We start from the raw sequence: 15,683 nt of genomic DNA on the forward strand, positions 1-15,683 counted from the left end.
ATCAAAAAATAGAATCATGTCTCTTTTCAGCAACAAAAAAACATAAGAACAGATTTTTGTCTCCTGTGTCTTATTTCGTGTCAATTTATTGTGTCTTTTTGTTGTTTTGTTTCTTATCTCTTTTAGCAAACAAGCATTTGCAGATAAGAAGACCCTTTTCTTTGTCCAAAAGGATTACTGAATTGATCCAATTATTCCTTTAATGGAGCAACTTGTGATTTGCAAATTCAATTGGATCTCCGAATGAATGAAACTATTAATCTGACGTAGTGTGTCTCCCTCTTGTGGACCCAGTGACATAATAAAGGCAAGTGAGGATTATGACACACACCTTTTAGAACCCTGCTGCTGTTGCAGCATGCAGCTTCCTTTTCTATTTACTTGCCGGTGGCCCGAGAAACAATTGTGATGCACCTTGAAGTGCTGTTTCTGTGACATGCTGTGAATATTCCGAAAGAAGCTGGGCAGACAGTGTGATTAATTGCCTGGGGAGACGAGGACGGAACGGCAGGCCGACTAATCAGCGGGCGTCGTTGCACTTATGGTCAAGGGGAGGAGTTAATGCAAATTTTGCAGGCATCTCGTTTGAAAAGTCCTCGGCTCATGTGCGTGCCTTTGCAGACAGAGAGGTGTAAAGAGGGTCCCAGTGAAGGTGTCAGGCTTTTCAGGCTAGTCGGGCCTAGAATGTGCAGCAATGGAGTGTTGTGGGCCGCCGCTGAAGAAAGTATACGGCGTGTGGCGTGGCTGTCTCCTACAGTTGTCAGGCCTAGCCTGAGAAGCGGGCGCTTTCCTGGGTCCCTTTTCAGGTTATCGCTTCTCGGCCTTTTGGCTAAGATCAAGTGTAGTATCTGTTCTTATCAGTTTAATATCTGATACGCCCCCTATCTGGGGGCCATATATTAAATGGATTTTTAGAACAGGGAGATGGAAGAAGAGCTTGCTCTGTCCACTCCACGCATTGACCTGGTATTGCAGTACTTCCAGGACCGGTGCACTTCTCTTATCCAGTTATCAAAAAATAGAATCATGTCTCTTTTCAGCAACAAAAAAACATAAGAACAGATTTTTGTCTCCTGTGTCTTATTTCGTGTCAATTTATTGTGTCTTTTTGTTGTTTTGTTTCTTATCTCTTTTAGCAAACAAGCATTTGCAGATAAGAAGACCCTTTTCTTTGTCCAAAAGGATTACTGAATTGATCCAATTATTCCTTTAATGGAGCAACTTGTGATTTGCAAATTCAATTGGATCTCCGAATGAATGAAACTATTAATCTGACGTAGTGTGTCTCCCTCTTGTGGACCCAGTGACATAATAAAGGCAAGTGAGGATTATGACACACACCTTTTAGAACCCTGCTGCTGTTGCAGCATGCAGCTTCCTTTTCTATTTACTTGCCGGTGGCCCGAGAAACAATTGTGATGCACCTTGAAGTGCTGTTTCTGTGACATGCTGTGAATATTCCGAAAGAAGCTGGGCAGACAGTGTGATTAATTGCCTGGGGAGACGAGGACGGAACGGCAGGCCGACTAATCAGCGGGCGTCGTTGCACTTATGGTCAAGGGGAGGAGTTAATGCAAATTTTGCAGGCATCTCGTTTGAAAAGTCCTCGGCTCATGTGCGTGCCTTTGCAGACAGAGAGGTGTAAAGAGGGTCCCAGTGAAGGTGTCAGGCTTTTCAGGCTAGTCGGGCCTAGAATGTGCAGCAATGGAGTGTTGTGGGCCGCCGCTGAAGAAAGTATACGGCGTGTGGCGTGGCTGTCTCCTACAGTTGTCAGGCCTAGCCTGAGAAGCGGGCGCTTTCCTGGGTCCCTTTTCAGGTTATCGCTTCTCGGCCTTTTGGCTAAGATCAAGTGTAGTATCTGTTCTTATCAGTTTAATATCTGATACGCCCCCTATCTGGGGGCCATATATTAAATGGATTTTTAGAACAGGGAGATGGAAGAAGAGCTTGCTCTGTCCACTCCACGCATTGACCTGGTATTGCAGTACTTCCAGGACCGGTGCACTTCTCTTATCCAGTTATCAAAAAATAGAATCATGTCTCTTTTCAGCAACAAAAAAACATAAGAACAGATTTTTGTCTCCTGTGTCTTATTTCGTGTCAATTTATTGTGTCTTTTTGTTGTTTTGTTTCTTATCTCTTTTAGCAAACAAGCATTTGCAGATAAGAAGACCCTTTTCTTTGTCCAAAAGGATTACTGAATTGATCCAATTATTCCTTTAATGGAGCAACTTGTGATTTGCAAATTCAATTGGATCTCCGAATGAATGAAACTATTAATCTGACGTAGTGTGTCTCCCTCTTGTGGACCCAGTGACATAATAAAGGCAAGTGAGGATTATGACACACACCTTTTAGAACCCTGCTGCTGTTGCAGCATGCAGCTTCCTTTTCTATTTACTTGCCGGTGGCCCGAGAAACAATTGTGATGCACCTTGAAGTGCTGTTTCTGTGACATGCTGTGAATATTCCGAAAGAAGCTGGGCAGACAGTGTGATTAATTGCCTGGGGAGACGAGGACGGAACGGCAGGCCGACTAATCAGCGGGCGTCGTTGCACTTATGGTCAAGGGGAGGAGTTAATGCAAATTTTGCAGGCATCTCGTTTGAAAAGTCCTCGGCTCATGTGCGTGCCTTTGCAGACAGAGAGGTGTAAAGAGGGTCCCAGTGAAGGTGTCAGGCTTTTCAGGCTAGTCGGGCCTAGAATGTGCAGCAATGGAGTGTTGTGGGCCGCCGCTGAAGAAAGTATACGGCGTGTGGCGTGGCTGTCTCCTACAGTTGTCAGGCCTAGCCTGAGAAGCGGGCGCTTTCCTGGGTCCCTTTTCAGGTTATCGCTTCTCGGCCTTTTGGCTAAGATCAAGTGTAGTATCTGTTCTTATCAGTTTAATATCTGATACGCCCCCTATCTGGGGGCCATATATTAAATGGATTTTTAGAACAGGGAGATGGAAGAAGAGCTTGCTCTGTCCACTCCACGCATTGACCTGGTATTGCAGTACTTCCAGGACCGGTGCACTTCTCTTATCCAGTTATCAAAAAATAGAATCATGTCTCTTTTCAGCAACAAAAAAACATAAGAACAGATTTTTGTCTCCTGTGTCTTATTTCGTGTCAATTTATTGTGTCTTTTTGTTGTTTTGTTTCTTATCTCTTTTAGCAAACAAGCATTTGCAGATAAGAAGACCCTTTTCTTTGTCCAAAAGGATTACTGAATTGATCCAATTATTCCTTTAATGGAGCAACTTGTGATTTGCAAATTCAATTGGATCTCCGAATGAATGAAACTATTAATCTGACGTAGTGTGTCTCCCTCTTGTGGACCCAGTGACATAATAAAGGCAAGTGAGGATTATGACACACACCTTTTAGAACCCTGCTGCTGTTGCAGCATGCAGCTTCCTTTTCTATTTACTTGCCGGTGGCCCGAGAAACAATTGTGATGCACCTTGAAGTGCTGTTTCTGTGACATGCTGTGAATATTCCGAAAGAAGCTGGGCAGACAGTGTGATTAATTGCCTGGGGAGACGAGGACGGAACGGCAGGCCGACTAATCAGCGGGCGTCGTTGCACTTATGGTCAAGGGGAGGAGTTAATGCAAATTTTGCAGGCATCTCGTTTGAAAAGTCCTCGGCTCATGTGCGTGCCTTTGCAGACAGAGAGGTGTAAAGAGGGTCCCAGTGAAGGTGTCAGGCTTTTCAGGCTAGTCGGGCCTAGAATGTGCAGCAATGGAGTGTTGTGGGCCGCCGCTGAAGAAAGTATACGGCGTGTGGCGTGGCTGTCTCCTACAGTTGTCAGGCCTAGCCTGAGAAGCGGGCGCTTTCCTGGGTCCCTTTTCAGGTTATCGCTTCTCGGCCTTTTGGCTAAGATCAAGTGTAGTATCTGTTCTTATCAGTTTAATATCTGATACGCCCCCTATCTGGGGGCCATATATTAAATGGATTTTTAGAACAGGGAGATGGAAGAAGAGCTTGCTCTGTCCACTCCACGCATTGACCTGGTATTGCAGTACTTCCAGGACCGGTGCACTTCTCTTATCCAGTTATCAAAAAATAGAATCATGTCTCTTTTCAGCAACAAAAAAACATAAGAACAGATTTTTGTCTCCTGTGTCTTATTTCGTGTCAATTTATTGTGTCTTTTTGTTGTTTTGTTTCTTATCTCTTTTAGCAAACAAGCATTTGCAGATAAGAAGACCCTTTTCTTTGTCCAAAAGGATTACTGAATTGATCCAATTATTCCTTTAATGGAGCAACTTGTGATTTGCAAATTCAATTGGATCTCCGAATGAATGAAACTATTAATCTGACGTAGTGTGTCTCCCTCTTGTGGACCCAGTGACATAATAAAGGCAAGTGAGGATTATGACACACACCTTTTAGAACCCTGCTGCTGTTGCAGCATGCAGCTTCCTTTTCTATTTACTTGCCGGTGGCCCGAGAAACAATTGTGATGCACCTTGAAGTGCTGTTTCTGTGACATGCTGTGAATATTCCGAAAGAAGCTGGGCAGACAGTGTGATTAATTGCCTGGGGAGACGAGGACGGAACGGCAGGCCGACTAATCAGCGGGCGTCGTTGCACTTATGGTCAAGGGGAGGAGTTAATGCAAATTTTGCAGGCATCTCGTTTGAAAAGTCCTCGGCTCATGTGCGTGCCTTTGCAGACAGAGAGGTGTAAAGAGGGTCCCAGTGAAGGTGTCAGGCTTTTCAGGCTAGTCGGGCCTAGAATGTGCAGCAATGGAGTGTTGTGGGCCGCCGCTGAAGAAAGTATACGGCGTGTGGCGTGGCTGTCTCCTACAGTTGTCAGGCCTAGCCTGAGAAGCGGGCGCTTTCCTGGGTCCCTTTTCAGGTTATCGCTTCTCGGCCTTTTGGCTAAGATCAAGTGTAGTATCTGTTCTTATCAGTTTAATATCTGATACGCCCCCTATCTGGGGGCCATATATTAAATGGATTTTTAGAACAGGGAGATGGAAGAAGAGCTTGCTCTGTCCACTCCACGCATTGACCTGGTATTGCAGTACTTCCAGGACCGGTGCACTTCTCTTATCCAGTTATCAAAAAATAGAATCATGTCTCTTTTCAGCAACAAAAAAACATAAGAACAGATTTTTGTCTCCTGTGTCTTATTTCGTGTCAATTTATTGTGTCTTTTTGTTGTTTTGTTTCTTATCTCTTTTAGCAAACAAGCATTTGCAGATAAGAAGACCCTTTTCTTTGTCCAAAAGGATTACTGAATTGATCCAATTATTCCTTTAATGGAGCAACTTGTGATTTGCAAATTCAATTGGATCTCCGAATGAATGAAACTATTAATCTGACGTAGTGTGTCTCCCTCTTGTGGACCCAGTGACATAATAAAGGCAAGTGAGGATTATGACACACACCTTTTAGAACCCTGCTGCTGTTGCAGCATGCAGCTTCCTTTTCTATTTACTTGCCGGTGGCCCGAGAAACAATTGTGATGCACCTTGAAGTGCTGTTTCTGTGACATGCTGTGAATATTCCGAAAGAAGCTGGGCAGACAGTGTGATTAATTGCCTGGGGAGACGAGGACGGAACGGCAGGCCGACTAATCAGCGGGCGTCGTTGCACTTATGGTCAAGGGGAGGAGTTAATGCAAATTTTGCAGGCATCTCGTTTGAAAAGTCCTCGGCTCATGTGCGTGCCTTTGCAGACAGAGAGGTGTAAAGAGGGTCCCAGTGAAGGTGTCAGGCTTTTCAGGCTAGTCGGGCCTAGAATGTGCAGCAATGGAGTGTTGTGGGCCGCCGCTGAAGAAAGTATACGGCGTGTGGCGTGGCTGTCTCCTACAGTTGTCAGGCCTAGCCTGAGAAGCGGGCGCTTTCCTGGGTCCCTTTTCAGGTTATCGCTTCTCGGCCTTTTGGCTAAGATCAAGTGTAGTATCTGTTCTTATCAGTTTAATATCTGATACGCCCCCTATCTGGGGGCCATATATTAAATGGATTTTTAGAACAGGGAGATGGAAGAAGAGCTTGCTCTGTCCACTCCACGCATTGACCTGGTATTGCAGTACTTCCAGGACCGGTGCACTTCTCTTATCCAGTTATCAAAAAATAGAATCATGTCTCTTTTCAGCAACAAAAAAACATAAGAACAGATTTTTGTCTCCTGTGTCTTATTTCGTGTCAATTTATTGTGTCTTTTTGTTGTTTTGTTTCTTATCTCTTTTAGCAAACAAGCATTTGCAGATAAGAAGACCCTTTTCTTTGTCCAAAAGGATTACTGAATTGATCCAATTATTCCTTTAATGGAGCAACTTGTGATTTGCAAATTCAATTGGATCTCCGAATGAATGAAACTATTAATCTGACGTAGTGTGTCTCCCTCTTGTGGACCCAGTGACATAATAAAGGCAAGTGAGGATTATGACACACACCTTTTAGAACCCTGCTGCTGTTGCAGCATGCAGCTTCCTTTTCTATTTACTTGCCGGTGGCCCGAGAAACAATTGTGATGCACCTTGAAGTGCTGTTTCTGTGACATGCTGTGAATATTCCGAAAGAAGCTGGGCAGACAGTGTGATTAATTGCCTGGGGAGACGAGGACGGAACGGCAGGCCGACTAATCAGCGGGCGTCGTTGCACTTATGGTCAAGGGGAGGAGTTAATGCAAATTTTGCAGGCATCTCGTTTGAAAAGTCCTCGGCTCATGTGCGTGCCTTTGCAGACAGAGAGGTGTAAAGAGGGTCCCAGTGAAGGTGTCAGGCTTTTCAGGCTAGTCGGGCCTAGAATGTGCAGCAATGGAGTGTTGTGGGCCGCCGCTGAAGAAAGTATACGGCGTGTGGCGTGGCTGTCTCCTACAGTTGTCAGGCCTAGCCTGAGAAGCGGGCGCTTTCCTGGGTCCCTTTTCAGGTTATCGCTTCTCGGCCTTTTGGCTAAGATCAAGTGTAGTATCTGTTCTTATCAGTTTAATATCTGATACGCCCCCTATCTGGGGGCCATATATTAAATGGATTTTTAGAACAGGGAGATGGAAGAAGAGCTTGCTCTGTCCACTCCACGCATTGACCTGGTATTGCAGTACTTCCAGGACCGGTGCACTTCTCTTATCCAGTTATCAAAAAATAGAATCATGTCTCTTTTCAGCAACAAAAAAACATAAGAACAGATTTTTGTCTCCTGTGTCTTATTTCGTGTCAATTTATTGTGTCTTTTTGTTGTTTTGTTTCTTATCTCTTTTAGCAAACAAGCATTTGCAGATAAGAAGACCCTTTTCTTTGTCCAAAAGGATTACTGAATTGATCCAATTATTCCTTTAATGGAGCAACTTGTGATTTGCAAATTCAATTGGATCTCCGAATGAATGAAACTATTAATCTGACGTAGTGTGTCTCCCTCTTGTGGACCCAGTGACATAATAAAGGCAAGTGAGGATTATGACACACACCTTTTAGAACCCTGCTGCTGTTGCAGCATGCAGCTTCCTTTTCTATTTACTTGCCGGTGGCCCGAGAAACAATTGTGATGCACCTTGAAGTGCTGTTTCTGTGACATGCTGTGAATATTCCGAAAGAAGCTGGGCAGACAGTGTGATTAATTGCCTGGGGAGACGAGGACGGAACGGCAGGCCGACTAATCAGCGGGCGTCGTTGCACTTATGGTCAAGGGGAGGAGTTAATGCAAATTTTGCAGGCATCTCGTTTGAAAAGTCCTCGGCTCATGTGCGTGCCTTTGCAGACAGAGAGGTGTAAAGAGGGTCCCAGTGAAGGTGTCAGGCTTTTCAGGCTAGTCGGGCCTAGAATGTGCAGCAATGGAGTGTTGTGGGCCGCCGCTGAAGAAAGTATACGGCGTGTGGCGTGGCTGTCTCCTACAGTTGTCAGGCCTAGCCTGAGAAGCGGGCGCTTTCCTGGGTCCCTTTTCAGGTTATCGCTTCTCGGCCTTTTGGCTAAGATCAAGTGTAGTATCTGTTCTTATCAGTTTAATATCTGATACGCCCCCTATCTGGGGGCCATATATTAAATGGATTTTTAGAACAGGGAGATGGAAGAAGAGCTTGCTCTGTCCACTCCACGCATTGACCTGGTATTGCAGTACTTCCAGGACCGGTGCACTTCTCTTATCCAGTTATCAAAAAATAGAATCATGTCTCTTTTCAGCAACAAAAAAACATAAGAACAGATTTTTGTCTCCTGTGTCTTATTTCGTGTCAATTTATTGTGTCTTTTTGTTGTTTTGTTTCTTATCTCTTTTAGCAAACAAGCATTTGCAGATAAGAAGACCCTTTTCTTTGTCCAAAAGGATTACTGAATTGATCCAATTATTCCTTTAATGGAGCAACTTGTGATTTGCAAATTCAATTGGATCTCCGAATGAATGAAACTATTAATCTGACGTAGTGTGTCTCCCTCTTGTGGACCCAGTGACATAATAAAGGCAAGTGAGGATTATGACACACACCTTTTAGAACCCTGCTGCTGTTGCAGCATGCAGCTTCCTTTTCTATTTACTTGCCGGTGGCCCGAGAAACAATTGTGATGCACCTTGAAGTGCTGTTTCTGTGACATGCTGTGAATATTCCGAAAGAAGCTGGGCAGACAGTGTGATTAATTGCCTGGGGAGACGAGGACGGAACGGCAGGCCGACTAATCAGCGGGCGTCGTTGCACTTATGGTCAAGGGGAGGAGTTAATGCAAATTTTGCAGGCATCTCGTTTGAAAAGTCCTCGGCTCATGTGCGTGCCTTTGCAGACAGAGAGGTGTAAAGAGGGTCCCAGTGAAGGTGTCAGGCTTTTCAGGCTAGTCGGGCCTAGAATGTGCAGCAATGGAGTGTTGTGGGCCGCCGCTGAAGAAAGTATACGGCGTGTGGCGTGGCTGTCTCCTACAGTTGTCAGGCCTAGCCTGAGAAGCGGGCGCTTTCCTGGGTCCCTTTTCAGGTTATCGCTTCTCGGCCTTTTGGCTAAGATCAAGTGTAGTATCTGTTCTTATCAGTTTAATATCTGATACGCCCCCTATCTGGGGGCCATATATTAAATGGATTTTTAGAACAGGGAGATGGAAGAAGAGCTTGCTCTGTCCACTCCACGCATTGACCTGGTATTGCAGTACTTCCAGGACCGGTGCACTTCTCTTATCCAGTTATCAAAAAATAGAATCATGTCTCTTTTCAGCAACAAAAAAACATAAGAACAGATTTTTGTCTCCTGTGTCTTATTTCGTGTCAATTTATTGTGTCTTTTTGTTGTTTTGTTTCTTATCTCTTTTAGCAAACAAGCATTTGCAGATAAGAAGACCCTTTTCTTTGTCCAAAAGGATTACTGAATTGATCCAATTATTCCTTTAATGGAGCAACTTGTGATTTGCAAATTCAATTGGATCTCCGAATGAATGAAACTATTAATCTGACGTAGTGTGTCTCCCTCTTGTGGACCCAGTGACATAATAAAGGCAAGTGAGGATTATGACACACACCTTTTAGAACCCTGCTGCTGTTGCAGCATGCAGCTTCCTTTTCTATTTACTTGCCGGTGGCCCGAGAAACAATTGTGATGCACCTTGAAGTGCTGTTTCTGTGACATGCTGTGAATATTCCGAAAGAAGCTGGGCAGACAGTGTGATTAATTGCCTGGGGAGACGAGGACGGAACGGCAGGCCGACTAATCAGCGGGCGTCGTTGCACTTATGGTCAAGGGGAGGAGTTAATGCAAATTTTGCAGGCATCTCGTTTGAAAAGTCCTCGGCTCATGTGCGTGCCTTTGCAGACAGAGAGGTGTAAAGAGGGTCCCAGTGAAGGTGTCAGGCTTTTCAGGCTAGTCGGGCCTAGAATGTGCAGCAATGGAGTGTTGTGGGCCGCCGCTGAAGAAAGTATACGGCGTGTGGCGTGGCTGTCTCCTACAGTTGTCAGGCCTAGCCTGAGAAGCGGGCGCTTTCCTGGGTCCCTTTTCAGGTTATCGCTTCTCGGCCTTTTGGCTAAGATCAAGTGTAGTATCTGTTCTTATCAGTTTAATATCTGATACGCCCCCTATCTGGGGGCCATATATTAAATGGATTTTTAGAACAGGGAGATGGAAGAAGAGCTTGCTCTGTCCACTCCACGCATTGACCTGGTATTGCAGTACTTCCAGGACCGGTGCACTTCTCTTATCCAGTTATCAAAAAATAGAATCATGTCTCTTTTCAGCAACAAAAAAACATAAGAACAGATTTTTGTCTCCTGTGTCTTATTTCGTGTCAATTTATTGTGTCTTTTTGTTGTTTTGTTTCTTATCTCTTTTAGCAAACAAGCATTTGCAGATAAGAAGACCCTTTTCTTTGTCCAAAAGGATTACTGAATTGATCCAATTATTCCTTTAATGGAGCAACTTGTGATTTGCAAATTCAATTGGATCTCCGAATGAATGAAACTATTAATCTGACGTAGTGTGTCTCCCTCTTGTGGACCCAGTGACATAATAAAGGCAAGTGAGGATTATGACACACACCTTTTAGAACCCTGCTGCTGTTGCAGCATGCAGCTTCCTTTTCTATTTACTTGCCGGTGGCCCGAGAAACAATTGTGATGCACCTTGAAGTGCTGTTTCTGTGACATGCTGTGAATATTCCGAAAGAAGCTGGGCAGACAGTGTGATTAATTGCCTGGGGAGACGAGGACGGAACGGCAGGCCGACTAATCAGCGGGCGTCGTTGCACTTATGGTCAAGGGGAGGAGTTAATGCAAATTTTGCAGGCATCTCGTTTGAAAAGTCCTCGGCTCATGTGCGTGCCTTTGCAGACAGAGAGGTGTAAAGAGGGTCCCAGTGAAGGTGTCAGGCTTTTCAGGCTAGTCGGGCCTAGAATGTGCAGCAATGGAGTGTTGTGGGCCGCCGCTGAAGAAAGTATACGGCGTGTGGCGTGGCTGTCTCCTACAGTTGTCAGGCCTAGCCTGAGAAGCGGGCGCTTTCCTGGGTCCCTTTTCAGGTTATCGCTTCTCGGCCTTTTGGCTAAGATCAAGTGTAGTATCTGTTCTTATCAGTTTAATATCTGATACGCCCCCTATCTGGGGGCCATATATTAAATGGATTTTTAGAACAGGGAGATGGAAGAAGAGCTTGCTCTGTCCACTCCACGCATTGACCTGGTATTGCAGTACTTCCAGGACCGGTGCACTTCTCTTATCCAGTTATCAAAAAATAGAATCATGTCTCTTTTCAGCAACAAAAAAACATAAGAACAGATTTTTGTCTCCTGTGTCTTATTTCGTGTCAATTTATTGTGTCTTTTTGTTGTTTTGTTTCTTATCTCTTTTAGCAAACAAGCATTTGCAGATAAGAAGACCCTTTTCTTTGTCCAAAAGGATTACTGAATTGATCCAATTATTCCTTTAATGGAGCAACTTGTGATTTGCAAATTCAATTGGATCTCCGAATGAATGAAACTATTAATCTGACGTAGTGTGTCTCCCTCTTGTGGACCCAGTGACATAATAAAGGCAAGTGAGGATTATGACACACACCTTTTAGAACCCTGCTGCTGTTGCAGCATGCAGCTTCCTTTTCTATTTACTTGCCGGTGGCCCGAGAAACAATTGTGATGCACCTTGAAGTGCTGTTTCTGTGACATGCTGTGAATATTCCGAAAGAAGCTGGGCAGACAGTGTGATTAATTGCCTGGGGAGACGAGGACGGAACGGCAGGCCGACTAATCAGCGGGCGTCGTTGCACTTATGGTCAAGGGGAGGAGTTAATGCAAATTTTGCAGGCATCTCGTTTGAAAAGTCCTCGGCTCATGTGCGTGCCTTTGCAGACAGAGAGGTGTAAAGAGGGTCCCAGTGAAGGTGTCAGGCTTTTCAGGCTAGTCGGGCCTAGAATGTGCAGCAATGGAGTGTTGTGGGCCGCCGCTGAAGAAAGTATACGGCGTGTGGCGTGGCTGTCTCCTACAGTTGTCAGGCCTAGCCTGAGAAGCGGGCGCTTTCCTGGGTCCCTTTTCAGGTTATCGCTTCTCGGCCTTTTGGCTAAGATCAAGTGTAGTTGTGGCAGATCAGCACTTGCCTCTTTAACTAGAGGGCTGGAATGCAGCTTTGAAAGGCTGGGACAAATGTGCATCCGGACTGGAAACCCGGGGGGCCATAAATCACGGGTCAAGAGACCTTAATATAGATACAACGTGATTCTGTTGGCACCCACGCACTTTTGACCTCTTTCTCCTAAGCAATGCTATATTCTTTGCCCGGACCTTTTTGGCTGGGCAAGAAAATTTTTATACCCGGCCCAGGGTGAAGCTCCGGCGGATCTCAGGGGCAAAATGGGTCCCCTAGTGTGGCAGGCCAAGGGGGCCCATACTAGCCCAGCCACCCGGCTGGGGCCGTACCCACTCGGCTTGAGTCCTGGGTGAAGCTCCGGCAGATCCCAGGGACTAATGGGGCCCTCCTAGCTTTGCGGCGACGAGGGTCCAACCCTGCCCAGCCACCCGGCTGGGGCCGTACCCACTCGGCTTGAGTCCTGGGTGAAGCTCCGGCAGATCCCAGGGACTAATGGGGCCCTCCTAGCTTCGCGGCGACGAGGGTCCAACCCCGCCCAGCCACCCGGCTGGGGCCGTACCCAATCGGCACACCGAGCACTGGGTGAAGCTTCGGCGGATCCCAGGGGCTAAGAGGCTCCCCTAGCTTTGCGGCGAAGGGAGTCAGACGACCCCGGCCCCTAAGTGACCTTTTTGGTTCTGGGGGTCGAGGACCAGGGTCCTTCCTCTCCGGAGGGAGGACCACGCACCGAAAACTCTTGTGCATGTTTTTTGGGTATTTACTCATTTTTTTCGTGCACAAGGGACGAGCTCAAGGCTTTAAATAAAAAAAAAAAAAAAAATCTGTTCTTATCAGTTTAATATCTGATACGCCCCCTATCTGGGGGCCATATATTAAATGGATTTTTAGAACAGGGAGATGGAAGAAGAGCTTGCTCTGTCCACTCCACGCATTGACCTGGTATTGCAGTACTTCCAGGACCGGTGCACTTCTCTTATCCAGTTATCAAAAAATAGAATCATGTCTCTTTTCAGCAACAAAAAAACATAAGAACAGATTTTTGTCTCCTGTGTCTTATTTCGTGTCAATTTATTGTGTCTTTTTGTTGTTTTGTTTCTTATCTCTTTTAGCAAACAAGCATTTGCAGATAAGAAGACCCTTTTCTTTGTCCAAAAGGATTACTGAATTGATCCAATTATTCCTTTAATGGAGCAACTTGTGATTTGCAAATTCAATTGGATCTCCGAATGAATGAAACTATTAATCTGACGTAGTGTGTCTCCCTCTTGTGGACCCAGTGACATAATAAAGGCAAGTGAGGATTATGACACACACCTTTTAGAACCCTGCTGCTGTTGCAGCATGCAGCTTCCTTTTCTATTTACTTGCCGGTGGCCCGAGAAACAATTGTGATGCACCTTGAAGTGCTGTTTCTGTGACATGCTGTGAATATTCCGAAAGAAGCTGGGCAGACAGTGTGATTAATTGCCTGGGGAGACGAGGACGGAACGGCAGGCCGACTAATCAGCGGGCGTCGTTGCACTTATGGTCAAGGGGAGGAGTTAATGCAAATTTTGCAGGCATCTCGTTTGAAAAGTCCTCGGCTCATGTGCGTGCCTTTGCAGACAGAGAGGTGTAAAGAGGGTCCCAGTGAAGGTGTCAGGCTTTTCAGGCTAGTCGGGCCTAGAATGTGCAGCAATGGAGTGTTGTGGGCCGCCGCTGAAGAAAGTATACGGCGTGTGGCGTGGCTGTCTCCTACAGTTGTCAGGCCTAGCCTGAGAAGCGGGCGCTTTCCTGGGTCCCTTTTCAGGTTATCGCTTCTCGGCCTTTTGGCTAAGATCAAGTGTAGTATCTGTTCTTATCAGTTTAATATCTGATACGCCCCCTATCTGGGGGCCATATATTAAATGGATTTTTAGAACAGGGAGATGGAAGAAGAGCTTGCTCTGTCCACTCCACGCATTGACCTGGTATTGCAGTACTTCCAGGACCGGTGCACTTCTCTTATCCAGTTATCAAAAAATAGAATCATGTCTCTTTTCAGCAACAAAAAAACATAAGAACAGATTTTTGTCTCCTGTGTCTTATTTCGTGTCAATTTATTGTGTCTTTTTGTTGTTTTGTTTCTTATCTCTTTTAGCAAACAAGCATTTGCAGATAAGAAGACCCTTTTCTTTGTCCAAAAGGATTACTGAATTGATCCAATTATTCCTTTAATGGAGCAACTTGTGATTTGCAAATTCAATTGGATCTCCGAATGAATGAAACTATTAATCTGACGTAGTGTGTCTCCCTCTTGTGGACCCAGTGACATAATAAAGGCAAGTGAGGATTATGACACACACCTTTTAGAACCCTGCTGCTGTTGCAGCATGCAGCTTCCTTTTCTATTTACTTGCCGGTGGCCCGAGAAACAATTGTGATGCACCTTGAAGTGCTGTTTCTGTGACATGCTGTGAATATTCCGAAAGAAGCTGGGCAGACAGTGTGATTAATTGCCTGGGGAGACGAGGACGGAACGGCAGGCCGACTAATCAGCGGGCGTCGTTGCACTTATGGTCAAGGGGAGGAGTTAATGCAAATTTTGCAGGCATCTCGTTTGAAAAGTCCTCGGCTCATGTGCGTGCCTTTGCAGACAGAGAGGTGTAAAGAGGGTCCCAGTGAAGGTGTCAGGCTTTTCAGGCTAGTCGGGCCTAGAATGTGCAGCAATGGAGTGTTGTGGGCCGCCGCTGAAGAAAGTATACGGCGTGTGGCGTGGCTGTCTCCTACAGTTGTCAGGCCTAGCCTGAGAAGCGGGCGCTTTCCTGGGTCCCTTTTCAGGTTATCGCTTCTCGGCCTTTTGGCTAAGATCAAGTGTAGTATCTGTTCTTATCAGTTTAATATCTGATACGCCCCCTATCTGGGGGCCATATATTAAATGGATTTTTAGAACAGGGAGATGGAAGAAGAGCTTGCTCTGTCCACTCCACGCATTGACCTGGTATTGCAGTACTTCCAGGACCGGTGCACTTCTCTTATCCAGTTATCAAAAAATAGAATCATGTCTCTTTTCAGCAACAAAAAAACATAAGAACAGATTTTTGTCTCCTGTGTCTTATTTCGTGTCAATTTATTGTGTCTTTTTGTTGTTTTGTTTCTTATCTCTTTTAGCAAACAAGCATTTGCAGATAAGAAGACCCTTTTCTTTGTCCAAAAGGATTACTGAATTGATCCAATTATTCCTTTAATGGAGCAACTTGTGATTTGCAAATTCAATTGGATCTCCGAATGAATGAAACTATTAATCTGACGTAGTGTGTCTCCCTCTTGTGGACCCAGTGACATAATAAAGGCAAGTGAGGATTATGACACACACCTTTTAGAACCCTGCTGCTGTTGCAGCATGCAGCTTCCTTTTCTATTTACTTGCCGGTGGCCCGAGAAACAATTGTGATGCACCTTGAAGTGCTGTTTCTGTGACATGCTGTGAATATTCCGAAAGAAGCTGGGCAGACAGTGTGATTAATTGCCTGGGGAGACGAGGACGGAACGGCAGGCCGACTAATCAGCGGGCGTCGTTGCACTTATGGTCAAGGGGAGGAGTTAATGCAAATTTTGCAGGCATCTCGTTTGAAAAGTCCTCGGCTCATGTGCGTGCCTTTGCAGACAGAGAGGTGTAAAGAGGGTCCCAGTGAAGGTGTCAGGCTTTTCAGGCTAGTCGGGCCTAGAATGTGCAGCAATGGAGTGTTGTGGGCCGCC

The 15,683-nt window shown here is 45.6% G+C and overlaps 13 non-coding genes and 1 pseudogene across 13 annotated transcripts; all 14 read left to right on the forward strand.

Moving 5' to 3' along the window:
* The first annotated feature begins 809 nt into the window (after positions 1-809).
* On the forward strand, positions 810-1,000 carry LOC142111899 (U2 spliceosomal RNA). Its single transcript, XR_012681055.1, has one exon. It is a non-coding gene; the product is annotated as a U2 spliceosomal RNA (small nuclear RNA).
* Positions 1,001-1,819: 819 nt separating this feature from the next.
* LOC142111900 (U2 spliceosomal RNA) lies at positions 1,820-2,010 on the forward strand. The gene has a single exon (XR_012681056.1). It is a non-coding gene; the product is annotated as a U2 spliceosomal RNA (small nuclear RNA).
* Positions 2,011-2,829: 819 nt separating this feature from the next.
* Positions 2,830-3,020, forward strand: LOC142111901 (U2 spliceosomal RNA). Its single transcript, XR_012681057.1, has one exon. It is a non-coding gene; the product is annotated as a U2 spliceosomal RNA (small nuclear RNA).
* Positions 3,021-3,839: 819 nt separating this feature from the next.
* Positions 3,840-4,030, forward strand: LOC142111903 (U2 spliceosomal RNA). Its single transcript, XR_012681060.1, has one exon. It is a non-coding gene; the product is annotated as a U2 spliceosomal RNA (small nuclear RNA).
* Positions 4,031-4,849: 819 nt separating this feature from the next.
* LOC142111904 (U2 spliceosomal RNA) lies at positions 4,850-5,040 on the forward strand. Its single transcript, XR_012681061.1, has one exon. It is a non-coding gene; the product is annotated as a U2 spliceosomal RNA (small nuclear RNA).
* An 819-nt stretch (positions 5,041-5,859) lies between these two features.
* Positions 5,860-6,050, forward strand: LOC142111905 (U2 spliceosomal RNA). Its single transcript, XR_012681062.1, has one exon. It is a non-coding gene; the product is annotated as a U2 spliceosomal RNA (small nuclear RNA).
* Positions 6,051-6,869: 819 nt separating this feature from the next.
* LOC142111906 (U2 spliceosomal RNA) lies at positions 6,870-7,060 on the forward strand. The gene has a single exon (XR_012681063.1). It is a non-coding gene; the product is annotated as a U2 spliceosomal RNA (small nuclear RNA).
* Positions 7,061-7,879: 819 nt separating this feature from the next.
* LOC142111907 (U2 spliceosomal RNA) lies at positions 7,880-8,070 on the forward strand. The gene has a single exon (XR_012681064.1). It is a non-coding gene; the product is annotated as a U2 spliceosomal RNA (small nuclear RNA).
* Positions 8,071-8,889: 819 nt separating this feature from the next.
* LOC142111909 (U2 spliceosomal RNA) lies at positions 8,890-9,080 on the forward strand. Its single transcript, XR_012681065.1, has one exon. It is a non-coding gene; the product is annotated as a U2 spliceosomal RNA (small nuclear RNA).
* Positions 9,081-9,899: 819 nt separating this feature from the next.
* LOC142111910 (U2 spliceosomal RNA) lies at positions 9,900-10,090 on the forward strand. Its single transcript, XR_012681066.1, has one exon. It is a non-coding gene; the product is annotated as a U2 spliceosomal RNA (small nuclear RNA).
* An 819-nt stretch (positions 10,091-10,909) lies between these two features.
* Positions 10,910-11,100, forward strand: LOC142111911 (U2 spliceosomal RNA). Its single transcript, XR_012681067.1, has one exon. It is a non-coding gene; the product is annotated as a U2 spliceosomal RNA (small nuclear RNA).
* Positions 11,101-12,729: 1,629 nt separating this feature from the next.
* LOC142111968 (U2 spliceosomal RNA) lies at positions 12,730-12,939 on the forward strand (annotated as a pseudogene).
* Positions 12,940-13,758: 819 nt separating this feature from the next.
* On the forward strand, positions 13,759-13,949 carry LOC142111912 (U2 spliceosomal RNA). The gene has a single exon (XR_012681068.1). It is a non-coding gene; the product is annotated as a U2 spliceosomal RNA (small nuclear RNA).
* An 819-nt stretch (positions 13,950-14,768) lies between these two features.
* LOC142111913 (U2 spliceosomal RNA) lies at positions 14,769-14,959 on the forward strand. Its single transcript, XR_012681070.1, has one exon. It is a non-coding gene; the product is annotated as a U2 spliceosomal RNA (small nuclear RNA).
* The last annotated feature ends 724 nt before the right edge of the window (positions 14,960-15,683 follow it).

Source organism: Mixophyes fleayi (assembly GCF_038048845.1).
Source record: "Mixophyes fleayi isolate aMixFle1 chromosome 6 unlocalized genomic scaffold, aMixFle1.hap1 SUPER_6_unloc_1, whole genome shotgun sequence".
In the NCBI taxonomy this organism is placed as follows: Eukaryota; Metazoa; Chordata; class Amphibia; order Anura; family Limnodynastidae; genus Mixophyes; species Mixophyes fleayi.